Source organism: Dasypus novemcinctus, chromosome 8 (genome assembly GCF_030445035.2).
Source record: "Dasypus novemcinctus isolate mDasNov1 chromosome 8, mDasNov1.1.hap2, whole genome shotgun sequence".
Taxonomy (NCBI): Eukaryota; Metazoa; Chordata; class Mammalia; order Cingulata; family Dasypodidae; genus Dasypus; species Dasypus novemcinctus.
In genome coordinates, this window is record NC_080680.1 from 98252383 (window position 1) to 98265375 (window position 12993).

At 41.0% G+C, this 12993-nt stretch overlaps 1 non-coding gene across 1 annotated transcript; it reads left to right on the top strand.

Annotated features, from left to right (window-relative positions):
* Positions 1-1163: 1163 nt before the first annotated feature.
* LOC131279644 (U6 spliceosomal RNA) lies at positions 1164-1267 on the top strand. Its single transcript, XR_009187041.1, has one exon. It is a non-coding gene; the product is annotated as a U6 spliceosomal RNA (small nuclear RNA).
* Positions 1268-12993: the final 11726 nt, after the last annotated feature.

The following is a 12993-nucleotide window of genomic DNA, read 5'->3' on the forward strand; positions in this document are numbered from 1 at the left end:
AAAGCTGCAGGTAGTCCACGATGACAAAGAATCTGTCCCCTCTGGGTTACACTCTATTAGAGGAAGTCACACGTTGATGAAACTGTTCTTTCGTATTTTATACAAATCTTCTTGTATTATGCAATCTTGTATTACGCAATCTTCTCTCTCCCTAGAGTCTCAGAGTAGATCTGTGGCAAGAAGGGTTGGGAATAAATTTGAATGGCAACTACCATGAAGTATTAAGAATTACCATTTCCCTGTACCACTAACGGCTCTCTTACTGGGCCAAATATAAGGCAGTTTGACTCTTCACTCTGTAAATCTTGGTTATCCCCAGGAAGTGTCTCAGTCCTCATGCAAATAAGATCCTGTCAATCTGCCCCCCCACTCCCCAACCCCATCCCATTCCCAGCCAGTTCATACGAGGATGGGGTGACCACTTGTCCTGATTTGCTGGGGATTTCCCCAATTTTAGTGCTGGAAACCTCGCATCCCAGGAAATCCCTCAGGTTTGGAGCAAACGAGGGTGTTGGCCACCCTACATTAGGCCAAGAGCAGTCTGAACCCCACTCAGACTCAAACTAAGTCCCTGCCATATGATGTAAAATTTTTGAACACACAGAAAAATTTTGTTTTCTCCTCCCACTCCAAATGTAAACAATCCAAGTCTGTCAATTCTACCTACCATTTAAATTCATTTTCTCCTCTATATTCTCACTGCCACTGCCTTCCTTAGTTCAGACCTCACCATATTTTACTTCAGCATTACTAAGATGTCCTCTTAAACGATCTTCCTACCCCCAGTACTCACCGCCTCCAAGTCTTCCTTGTCACTTTCATAGAATATCTTTCATGTCAACTAGATAACATAACAACTTGGGGGGAAAAAAGCATCAGTAGTTTCCCTCAACCCATAGAATTATTTCCACTCTTACTGAACCAACTGCTGCTCTCAGACCCACCATGACTATAGGCCTTTCTTTCTGCTGTTGTCATTTTCTAGAAAGCCTTCTATTAGTGACTAATTCTACTCTCAAAACCAACTAAACTGGGGAGAGAATTTTCCCAGAGCAAGGGATGTTATGTAGACAAAAAAAAAGAAATGTCCATTGTACCCCACTTGGCTGACTGTACATACATATACCCTTCTTATCATAACACAAATCAATAAAGCTCCTACCATGCTCACTTCAGCAGCACATATACTAAAATTGGAATGATACAGGGATTACCATGGCCCCTGAACAAGGATGATACACAAATTTCTGAAGCGTTCCATATTTTTGTGGGGAGTGGAGTATATAGGAACCTCATATATATATATAATATATATATATTTTAAGATTTATATTTATTTATTTCTCTCCTCCCCCCTCCACCCCCGTTGTCTGCTCTCTGTGTCCATTTGCTGTATATTCTTCTGTGCCCTCTTGCATGCTCGGTGGCACTGGGAAATTGCATCTCTTTTTTGTTATGTCATCTTGCTGCATCAGTTCTCCATGTGTGCAGTGCCGCTCCTGGGAAGGCTGCGCTTTTTTCATGCGGGGCGGCTTTCCTTGCAGGGCGCACTCCTTGCATTTGGGGCACCCCCACATGGGGGCGCCCCTGCATGGCACAGCCCTCCTTGCATGAGACAGCTCTGAGCGTGGGTCAGCTCACCACACGGGTCAGGATTGAACCCCGGACCTTCCTATATGGTAGGAGGACGCTCTAGCAGCTGAGCCACGTCTGCTTCCCTCTTATATTTTTTAATGTAACATTTTGTGTGAACTATGTATCTTTTTTAAAAAAAGACAAAAAGTTTGCTGAAAAGTCACATGAAAAAGAAATAAATAAAATCCCTACCTAACAAAAATGTAGTATTTCATTATAACCACAAATGAAGAGAAAACAATCAAAGCCACATTTGCCCACTATAACAATAGACAGTGTTATGGAGTTATTGTTCTTTAAGTTCAGTATCAAATGTGTGCGACGCATGGTTTATGTAGTCAACTCAAACTACATTTTGCCGTGGCTGATCCATTTACCAAGTAACTTACGAGACTGCTACTTCTGTTTGGGACCTAGAGCAAAAGAAGATTCTGTAGCAGGTCCAGGCAGTGGTTCAAGGCACTTTGCCACTCCAGTCCACCCAAAGGTGCTCACAGTGTCAGTGGTAAGAAGGCTGAAGGCTCCTTTGGCATACCTCAACAGAAGAACTACAGAACAGATATCTAGTGTTTGGAACAGAACCACATCCTTCTCTGCTGATAATTATTCTTTTGAGAAGCATCACACAGCTTACTACTAAGCCCTGGTAGAAACTGAATGCTTAACCATGGTATTCTAAGTGATAATGTGATCTGAGCTGCTAGTTACCAACATAAGGTAGGGCATGTACATCAACAATCCATTACTGAACGGATGTGGTACATAAAAGATTAGATTCAAACAAGTCCAGAAGGCACAAGCAATTTACATGAGCAGGTGGTTCAAATCTGCACAACAACTACTTCTGCTGCCTTGTGGCCCCTCCCTCCTATGACCAAAAAAGAGACACAGGGAAGCAGATGTGGCTCAACTGATAGAGCGTCCATCTACCATATGGAGGGCCCAGGGTTCAATTCCCAGGGCCTCCTGACTCATGTGGTAAGCTGGCCCATGTGCAGTGCTGCTGTGTGCAAGGAGTGCCGTGCCACACAGGGGCACCCCCGCATAGGGGTGCCCCATGTGCAAGGACTGCGTCCCACAAGAAGAGCCACCCCATGTGAAAAAACGTGCAGCCAGCCCAGGAGTGGTGCCCCACACATGGAGAGCTGTCACAGCAAGATGACACAACAAAAAAGAGACAGTTTCCCAGTGCTGCTGGATAATGCAAAGTGGATGCAGAAGAACACACAGCAAATGGACACAGAGAACAGACAACATGGAGGGAAGGGGAGAGAAATAAATAAAATAAATCTTTAAGAAAAAAAGAGAGAGACACAATGCCTAGTTGGCCTCTTTGGATTTTGGGAGACAGCATATTCCTCTTTTAGGTGTGCTACTCCAGCCCATTTACTGAATGACCAGAAAAGTTGCTATTTGAACTAGTAACTTACTGGAATAAGATGAGGCTCTACAATAGGTCCAGGCTGCTGTGCAAGCTGCACTGCCATGTGGGTCATATGATCCAGAAGATCCAACAGTCCTGGAAGTGTCAGTGACAAACAGAGATGCTGACTGGAGACTTTGGCAGGCCCCTACAGGAGAATCACAATGCAGATCCTTAGGATTTTGGAGCAAAGCCTTGAGACTGAATGCTTAACCAAGGGCCACCAATTTACCATGAACGCTGAGTTGTCTTTCACAAGCTGGGTGTTATCTGACCTGCAAAGCCATAAAGTTGGGTGTGTACAGCAGCACTCCATCATAACATGGAAATAGTATATATGAGGATTTAGGGCTTGAGCAGGTCCTGAAGGCATAAGTAAGTTAAATGAGGAAGAGGCCCAAATGCCCATACCCCCTAAACCTGCCACATTGCCCCCTCTTTCCTAGTCTTGGAAAATTCCTTACAATCAGCTGATTGAGAAAGAAAACTCAGGTCTGGTTTACAAATGGCTCTGCGTGATATACAGGTACCACTTGAAAGTGGACAGCGATAGCATTACAGCTCCTTTCTGGGACTTCCCTGAAGGACAGAGGTAAGGGAATATTCTTCCAGTGGGAGCATCATCAAACAGTGTACCTGGCTGTTCATTTTGCTTGGAAGGAGAAATGGCCAGAGGTGTGCTTGTATACTGATTCATAGGCTGTCACCAATGGTTTGACTAGATGATCAGGGACTTGGAAGGTACATGATTGGAAAATTGGTGAGAAACAGGTCTGGGGAAGAGGTATGTGGATAGACTTTTCTGAGTGGGCAAAATACATGAAGATATTTGTGTCTCACATGAATGCTCCTCAGAGGATGATTTCAGCAGAGGAAGATTTTAATAAGTAGATACCAGTTGCCCTTTTCCCCAGCCACTCTTGTCACTGTCCAATGAGCTCATGAACAAAGTGACCAGGGTGGTAGGGATGAAGATTATGCATGGGCTTAGCAACACGGACTTCCACTCACCAAGAATGACCTGGCTACAGCCACGACTGAGTTCCAATATGCCAGCAGCAAAGACCAACACTCAGTCCCTGATATGGCACCATTCCCTGAGATGGTCAGCCCACTACCTGGTGGCATCATGGAAGAGCAGCAGTGAAATGAAGCTCAAAGCCTTTGTGGGATAATGCTGGTGGAAAATCTCTTGTAACTTGTAGTTATAAAGCTGAGGTAACTGAAAATCAAATTCAGTGATTGATCGTGTGGTTTGGTGAATTATACTAATATATGAGTTCACAAACTTTGCTAGGTATTTTATATGAATATTAGGTTGAGCTACATTAGGAAAGAGTGGGATCTTGACAAATGGAATAAGGACATATTAGAGAAATCGGAGGGCTTGGAACCCCAAACTCCCAGATTCATCTACAACAGGGTCCTCAACTATGGTACTATTAACATTTTGGACTGGATACATTTTTTGTGGAAGAGGGGCTGCCCTGTGCGTTGTAAGATGTTTAGCAGCATCCCTGGCCTCCACTAGATGCCAGTAGGATGCCCCCTTCCCCAATCATTGTGACAATCAAAATGTCTCCATTATTTCCAAATGTCCCCACATGAACCAAATTGGATAAAGGAGGAAATCACCTTTGGTTTGAGAACCACTTCCAATTGTGCAATCCTTACTTGAGGAAACCATGGCTTCTTAAGAGAGAAAACTAAAGTCTCATGCCTCTTCTCTTATTATTGCTTTTCTGGTTACTAGAATCCAAACTTAACATGTAGTTTGGCAAAATGTAGGATCAAAGTAAATAAGGTTAAGTGTTACATAACAAAACTTGTATGAATTTGCTACTTTATATAATAAAATGTGGGAAACATTTGTAGAAATGAATTTAAGGGTACTCAACCCAAGAAGATGGAAGTGTAATTTTAGATTACGCTGTATTTATCAATACTTGCCAGTGATTTGGCAGTCAGTATGTGATTCTAAATAGTGTACTGAGCTGGCTAATGTCGAAGGCATTGAAAGAAGGAATTTAGCCTAATGTAGAGGCAGGAATAAAAAGTTATAGGGTATAGGAGTGCGTGGCAGTTTGAAATCATTTAATGAATTTCAAAAAGAGAAAGATTATGTGTATAAACGAATCTACTTCTCTGGGTGTGATACGCTTTGATTGCATTAAATTCAGTTGAGGAACCTTTGATTAAATTACTTGATAAGGTTGCTTTAGAGTTTTTGATTCAACTATGTCAGTAAGGTATGACTCAGGTTGAGTCCCTGCCCCCTTGCTGGGTCTGATATAAATGGGCTCACATGGACAGACAGGCACAGGAAGAGAGAGCTCTGCCATTTTTGATCCTGCCATTTGACAGAAAGGAGAGGCTCAAATAACTGAGAACGTGGGTAGAGATGAGCCATTTGCCTGATAGCTTACAACTGAACTTGGGAAAAAAGCAGAATAGCTGAAACTGAGCAAACAAGCCCTATGCCAGGAGAGATAGAGAGGACTATAGGCTCACTTAAACACAAGGCCTCAAGAGGCTGGGTCCACAGAGCAGCTCAAGAGGAAGGGTAAGCCCAGAGGGGAAGGCTGAAACATGGGCAGAGATTAATGGCCATCTTGCTCCACCAAGTAGCAAATGCCAGGATCAACAGTAGCTGACTTTGGTGAGAAGGCACTTCTGATAGTGCCTCGGTTTGGACTTTTCATGGCTTTGGAACTATAAGCTCTTACTTCAAATAAATCCCCATTATAAAAACCAACAGATTTCTGGTACTTTAAAACATCAGCAGCCCTTTGGTAAACTAAAACATGGAATGTAAAATTAGATCTATCTTTGCACATAGCCCTCATGTGTTCTCCACTGTGGTCCAGAAGACTCTGTTTACTTTTGCCACAAGGAATGGATTAATGAAGGAGGTATCAGAATCTTTAAAAACTGTTTTTACTGGCTTTCCTTTCTAAGTGGAGAATGCTGATTGGAAAGGCTACATATGAAATGAGGCTCCTTATCTCAGTTCTCATGATGACAGAAATGAACAAGTAGTGGACATGGTCATCAAATAGACAGCAGAGTGAATGTCATAATCAAATCTCAGGGGTATTAGTCAAGGTTCTTTAGGAAAACAGAACTGACAGAAGATATCTGTAAATATTATGAGATTTTATAAAAATTGACTTACATGACTGTGGGGATGCACAAGTCCAAAATCTGTAGGGTAGGCTGAAAGCTGGGAACTCCCATGACAGTTTTCAATGAATTCCCCAAGAGAAGCTGGCTGGCTGAAGTAGAGATGGAAATTCTCTCCTAACTGTTGAAATCATCACTTCAACTTTTTTTTTTTTGTCTTTATTTTCTTTTAAATGTTACATTCAAAAAATATGAGGTCCCCATATACCGCCCCCCACCCCATCCCTCTCACATTACTTCTACTTTTAAAGCCTTCAACTGATTGGATAAGATGTTGAAGGCAATCTCCTCAGTTGAATGTAGATTAAATCAATTTACTGATAATTTAAGTCCATGATATGTCCTCACAGTAACAATCAGGCCAGTGCTTGCTTAACTAAATGAAGGGACTCTGTCACCGGCCAAGCTGACATATGAATCTATCCATCACAGTCCACCTCTTGTCAACTTGGCAGTCATGCACATCACATTAAATCATATTTAATCTCTAAACAAAAAACAGTAATAGTCATATTTTTGCTTAACAGTACTCAACTGTTCTCTACACAACTGTAAATGCACTAAATCTCTCCAGAATAGGCTGCAAATCTTTGGATAATATTCACTCTTAAACTTGATATCTTATAACTTAAATACTATGACATGAAACTAAAACAACTTATGTCATATGATAAGGTGATTGATGGGGAGAAAACAAATATATTTGCTTTATGTACATATACAAACATACTCATAACAAAACAAGGGAGAAATATTCATAACCACTATAGTTCTTGTTTCTATAACTGGTCACATGGTCATAGTTTGTATTTATCACTACCTTCTACTACCCATTCCATGTTCCCTTTACCCTCAGCAAGCAACTCAGCTGGCCATAGTTCTTTGCCTTGTGGGGTGATCCAAACCTACATTCCTAAAGTTTCTGGGCCATTGGTAGTCCTGCCTGGATTGATTTTAATGAGAAGGCATGATAGTCCTAAAAGACACCCTAGCGGATCTCCTATACTCAGGGAAAACTCTTCTTTACCTGCACTTGTGTAGTTACTGTCCTATTTCCCCTTGATAGGATCATTTCCCCCAGCCAGTAAAGTAATTCTCTTCTTTGCCTGTTAATTCAGAGGCATGAGGAGTCCAAAGTGTCCAGGTGGCAGTCTTAACTTTTAGTTCAATGGAATCATTGCTATGTCTCCTGGTGAAAGCACTCCTCATTTTGGAACTAAGACCTATAGACTAGCGAAGCTTAAGGCTGCAGGGACAGGGAGCAAACATTTTTCTAGTGGTGCCACTCCCATTTCTACGCCTTGATTCCTGGACCCACGAATCCTGGCTGTGGGGAAAATAGCACCATAGAGTGGATGCTGATTGAGAGCATACACAGCTTCCTGAAGAACATTGCCCCAGCCCTGTAAGATATTGCCATAATTGTCTTCAAAAGGCTGCCATTCCTCTGTTCTATCAATCCAGCTGCTTCAGGATGAAGGGGAATATGGTAAGAAGAGTCAATTCCATGAGTATGTGCCCATTCCTGCACTTCATTTGCTATGAAGCGGGTTCTTAATCAGAAGCAATGCTGTGTGGAATACCATGACGGTGAATAAGGCATTTTGTGAAACATGGATGGTAGTTCTGGCAGAAGCATTGCAGGCAGGGAAGGCAAACCCATATCCAGAGTATGTGTCTATTTCAGTAAGGCAACAATTTTGTGATTTCAATGCATCATCTGCTTGCTTTAAATTATCCCATGCCATTAAGAGCACTCTCATGGTTCGATTACTCCTATTCCTATTTAAATTGGCCTATGGCAATAGATATAAGGTCCTCCACAGCTTTCTCCTCAGTAAGTGCTAATCTCATATAAGCAAGCATATGAGATAATTTGATTAGTTATTTTACCATTTCATAGTATGGACTGCCACTTTCTCATCATGGAATATAAAAGAAAGTCTTTCTGACCTTTCCCTGATCTCTGCATAGTAACCTTTCCATGAGGATTTGTTGCCTGCAGTACTTTCTCCAGAACCTCTAAACCGTAAACTCCATCAGAGCATGGATTATATCTGTTTTGTTAATCACTGCACCTCAGGCACATAGGCAATACCTGGCACATAGTAAAGAGTTAATATTTGCTTAATGAACTCATAAAGGCAAACGTCAACTTTGCAAAAAAATTTTTCTATTATAGTGCTTAACACATTTTTCTTCATCTGTTTTTCCTCCTTGATTGAATCACTCAAGAACAGAAACATAATAACAAAAATACCTAGTAGGGAAGCCAACTTGGCCCAATGGATAGGGCATCCACCTACCACATGGGAGGTCTGCGGTTCAAACCCAGAGCCTCCTTGACCCGTGTGGAGCTGGCCCATGTGCAGTGCTGATGCGCACAAAGAGTGCCCTGCCACGCAGGGTGTCCCCCGCATAGGGGACCCCCACGCACAAGGAGTGAGCCCCGTAAGGAGAGCCGCCCAGCACGAAAGTGCAGCCTGCCCAAGAACAGTGCCACACACACGGAGAGCTGACACAACAAGATAACGCAACAAAAAGAAAACACAGATTCCCGGTTCTGATGATAAGGACAGAAGTGGTCACAGAAGAACACACAGCGAATGGACACAGAGAGCCGACAACTGGGGAGGTGCGGGGGGTGATAAATAAATAAATCTTTAAAGTGTCTTTCAAATAACTTCTACAACAAAACCAACATTGGTACTACCATTATCAAAGAAGACACTGTGAAAAAACTGACTACTTACAGGCTCATCCTAAAGAACTTTATTTGTAAAAAAATAAAACTGTGAAAAAGCTGGAACAGTTTAGGTTGCTGAGTACAAACAGAATTGATCTTCCAATAAATAGCCAAACTCCCTTCACCCCCTGCAAAAAAAGCATTACCTTAAAAGTGTCTGAATTTCTTTTTACTTTCTTATAATAAAAGAAATTCTTTCAAATTGTAATTAATTTGAATAGGCATTCTTCTTTTTAAAAATAACAGTTATCTCTAGAAATGTTAAGGGATCGGCTGTTAGTCATGCACTCATTATGGCAAATCATTCAATGAGATTACCTTTCTTCTAATAACAGACCAGGAGAGGAATATAGGTAATTTTGGTGGAAAGAGTGCTTTGGTTGCTAAGATGGATTGCTACATATGGTAATTAGGGTAATTAGCATCAAGTGCTATAAAGTACAAGAGAAGCAGAGAAGTGAAAGGAAGCCAAGGATAAACTGCACCAATTTAAAAACTGCCTAGGCAGTTTATACCAAACCCAGGAGGTCTACTACAGTTTCTCCTTAGAGTTAACAAAAAGCATAGAAGAAATTAGCCCCACCTTAGAAGCCTTTAGACAGCAAATAGACTCCCTTGCCGCCATGGTGCTGCAAAATCACAGAGCCTTAAACGTACTAACAGCAGCACAGGGAGAAACCTGCCTGTTCGTTAAGGAGGAATGCTGTTTCTATGTAAATCACTCTGGCACAGTCCTAGACAGCATTTGAAACCTACAAGATAAAGCCCATCCACTTCGGGAGGATGTAACCTCTGGAGGGACCTGGGCTTTCTTGCTCCCATGGTCCAGTATGTCATAGCATATCCAAAAGGGGCCCCTTACCACCATCTTCTTTATCCTTTTAGCAGGACCATGTATTTTCAAAATTCTGCCTAAGTTTATTTCTTCCAGAATCAATGCCTTTCAGAACAAGGTATTAGTCATAGGGATTTCATTCAGTTCCAACCACAGTGCTGGACCTGCCTGCCTTCAAACTCAAAAGAATAGCCAGAGAGTTTCACATCCTGTCAGGTGGGGACCTCTGCCCTTAACCAGCGCGAAGCAGCTCCAGAAGACTGATCAACGCCCTTAAGAATAAGGGTGTAAACTCTGAGGAGGGAGTTGAGGCAGGTTAGTATAGGAAACAAGGGAAGGCAGTCTTAACAAAGCCAGAATCATCACTGCTGAAACCCAGCAAAGAACATGGCCTTGAGACCCTGCCAGGAAAGCCCCTGAAGGAAGGCAGCTGTTTGAGAACAAAGCTGTAATCATTGTAACCAAAAAGTCCGTAAAGATCCTGGTCTCAAGGTCTCATCTTTGAAACTCCTGGGCTACAAAGAAGCTCCAGATAACTCCAAACAGAAAGGCCTCCCTATTGGTTCCTTGAAAGCTAACAGGTGAAGGTAGAAAGGCAACCAATCAGGACGGCAAACAGCTGAGATCCCTCCTTAATTATGGCAGTGGGGAGAAGGAACGGCCTTGGAAAGACCTACCCTGGGTCCCATGATGTGCATCTCATCCTGTAGATGCCCATACCCATGTCTTGGGTGTGTACTATCTCTTTTCTTGTTTCTTAATAAACTTTTTACTCATTTGCCTAAAACAAACAAACAACTGCCTAGGACCACTTTAAGACTTAGAAAAGTTACATTTTGATTTTGTTTCTGCACTTTACCCCTTGCTCTAATACTATGGTTCACAATGGATTGTGAGCCAGCATTGGCAAAATAAACTTTATTTGTAGAAATTTATAGAATTTCTATTTGTGAAAAATTGATTTCAACTTTCAAACAACTCCATCACAAATAAACTTTTAAAGTTAAACCTGTTTATAAATTAAAGATTACAAAAATGAGTCTGAAAGTAGCCTTCTCATCAAGATGAATTCTTAACATCACCACTGCTTGGCTCATTTTCCTTATAGTCACAAGACTTTGGACAGTCAATGTGCCTACTGGTGTTATGAGGCAAAAATTAACTTTCTGCCCCTTTAGAAGGTCTGGGAGCCTCAGAAAATTCTTGTGATGATTTCATCACATGAACAAATTGTCTAACATAGAGCTAGAATGATCCAATCACTGTATAACAAGCATATAACAAATTCACTAGCTTCACTCAAGGGAGAAAAAAATCACAACCAAAACACTTTTATTATTATATTACTACTCCATAAAATGTGGTATCTTTTTCATTATATAAAAAATGATAGTTCCACTATATTGAATTGTAATCACTTTGTTGAATATAAAACATAACTTAATTTTATTACTTATTGAGTAAACTTATAAAATAAACACTGCATTTTATATAAAATGCACATTATAACAGAGACTATTTTTCATAATTCAGTGCAGTGCATAGTTCGTTTCCTTATTTACTTTTCAGTCTATGTATATTGTTAAAAGAAAAACTTTTCATGCAGTGTAGGATCTCACAGCATTATGAGCAAATCCTATTCAAAAAGTAGAAGGTAGCTCAGCCAAAGGGGTGAAAAGGGGGAGCTGAGTATACAGGGCAAATGCAGAAGCAAGCAAGGAAAAGGTTCTGGTTAGCCGACAATCAGGTCCATTTTACATAGTGGGAGTCTTACAGAATGGGGAACAGATATACATTAGTTAGCAAGGTATGCGCACTCTGATGAACTGTCTCTCCTGGAGCAAAACTGGTTTATCACCAGGTGTGGCTCATCTGCAGTTCTGTTCTGTAAGGTACATTCCATCATTCCATTTTCTCAGAAGCCCCTAAAGGCCCATTGTTTTTGTCTTCCAGAAAATCCTTTCTTGGAAAGGGGTCCCTCCCAGGAATGCCCAATGTAGATGGCCATTTTATTTTACTTAATAATATTTAGTTAATAAATAATAATAATAATAGAACCAAATAGCAATAGTTCTCAACTTTTTTTCTTCCAATAGGGAAACAATTTCCATTTCTCTAGAAGAAACCAGTGTTCAGAGGTAATGTGAAGTAACAAGGAAGTCACTTTGTTTTAATATTTCAAAAAATCTAAAAGTGAAGGGGAAAGGAATAATTTCTTTAAACCCTTACATTCAGTACAGATGAAAAGAATCCTTATGTTCAGAACATCTTTTCAGTGGATGTTGATTCTATCAGGAATATACTTTTAATTTACCTTTGTTGAATCTTGTTTACCATTTTAAAAAATCATAATGAGGGTCATAAAAGAACACTTGAATAAATGGAGAGATATATCTTAATTGTAGATTAAAAAACTGGCCCCTCATCCATCTGTGCAATGCCAAATTCTGCCAGAGGTTAGCCTCTTTAAGACTGTGATGAACTATTCAGGGATCTCATGGTTCCCTCAATTAGTCAACTGGTACCTGTGGAACTTCTCTTTCAATCTGAGTCAACTAACATCATCTCTCTTATCTTTTAAACTGTATACGTCTCTTTATTCCTTGCGTTTCCTTTGCTTAAAAAGAACCCTTTCTTTACTATTACCTGCTCTTGGTAGCACCTTTTCTCCAGATTACACCAACTCAAGGGTAAAATAAGATCACAATAAATCTCACAAATTAGTCTCTAACTCAGATTCTGCATGAGAATCTGTACCAACACTTCAAAAACTCCAGATTCCCTACTGAAAAGCCCTGGGTGCCCCAAGGGCTGTCTCGTGTATGCCCTACAGAATAATCCTCTTGGTTACCTACTTGGTCGGCACTATTTGCTCCTCTGCTGGTTATTTCCCCTGGGACTGCTAATGAACAAAACAGCAGCTATGCTGCCATGCCCACGGGTGGACCTACATCTATTGGGACCCACCAAAAGACACCGATACTGACAGAAATTGCCAATGTCTATGCCACATGTCTTGTCCTTTGATACTTCCAAAGCTTTGCCACAAGTGCAGAAGATACTTTCTGTTCTCAGTGACCCAGCCATTATAATATTTACATATTTTCATTGTAGTCACCTTGATCTATCATTCTGAATCTGAGGACCAGGCTGCAGAACAATATTCATAAA